The sequence below is a fragment of the Solanum pennellii genome, chromosome 5 (genome assembly GCF_001406875.1).
Source record: "Solanum pennellii chromosome 5, SPENNV200".
Lineage (NCBI taxonomy): Eukaryota > Viridiplantae > Streptophyta > Magnoliopsida > Solanales > Solanaceae > Solanum > Solanum pennellii.
Genome location: NC_028641.1, coordinates 6,993,586 through 6,994,758, shown reverse-complemented (window position 1 = coordinate 6,994,758; position 1,173 = coordinate 6,993,586). Strand labels below are relative to the sequence as shown.

Sequence of the window (1,173 nt, the reverse complement as noted above, 5' to 3'; positions counted from 1 at the left end):
TACAAGAGCAATGTCTAGTAGAGTCTTGCGGATCGGTATGAAGACGTCCATACCTATCTTCAGAGGCTATAAAACATTTAGGAAATATTCTGTTCTTTTATTTATTATCGTGCACACTTGACCTTGTAGAAATTCTAATCTTGATATCTCATTCTCTCTCAGATGGCGAGGAATCGTACATCGGCAAGTGGTGGTCAGGATCCTATTCCTGCGCCTGCTTCTGGGAACACTATCCGAGGTAGAGGTCTGGGACGAGCTCGAGGTCGGGGTAGGGGCCGTATTGCAGCACCTGTGGATGGTCAAGTACCAATAGCTACCCAGGGTCGTGATAGGACCGCACATCCTGATTCAGAGGTTATTCATGGGGATGTGCAAGATCGTGTCGAAGGGGATGGGCCAGCTCAGGCTCCACCCAGTACTGTTGTCCCCCAGTGCTTCAAGATACCTTGGCTCGTATGTTAGGAATCCTAGAGGGGATGGCCCAGGCAGGAGCTTTGCCTGTCACTTCTGATGGCTCACAGACCCGTGTTGGAGGTCAAACTCCAGATCCGATAGTTGCTCCAGATTCTCAGACTCCCAGGACTCAGCCAGCTGCCGCTGTAGCTCCTCGTTTGGATAGTATGGAGTTTCCAGATATGACATCACATTTGGTGAACAGGCCTTCTATGACTATTGATGAGCAAAAGATGTTTGGGAGGTTCAGACTAATGAATCCTCCTACTTATACTGGTGACTTAGCTGAGGATGCATATGAGTTTATAGTTAGTTGTCATGAGAGGTTGCATAATCTTGGATTAGTGGAGTCTCATGGAGTTGACTACACAGCGTTTCAGATGACTGGCTCTGCTAAGCAGTGGTGGAGGGATTATATTAGTAGTAGGCCAGCTGGATCCCATCCACTATCCTGGACTCAGTTTTCTCAGGTAAGTCTATCCAAATTTGGTCCACGCAGTGAGAGGGAGCGCAAGAGGGCCGAGTTTGAGGGTTTGCAGCAAAATGGTATGTCAGTTGCAGAGTATGAGGGTAAGTTTCATTCCTTGGCTAGGCATGCTTCAATGATACTTCCCACAGAGGCTGAGAGAGTGAGAAGGTTTGTTAAGGGGCTGATTATTCCGATCCGTCCAGGAGTTTCTCAGGTTGCTGCTTCTGGTGTTCCATTCCAGAAAGTGGTAG

General features: G+C 48.1%; 1 pseudogene; it reads left to right on the top strand.

The window, feature by feature from the left end:
• Positions 1–115: 115 nt before the first annotated feature.
• LOC114077333 lies at positions 116–1,173 on the top strand (annotated as a pseudogene).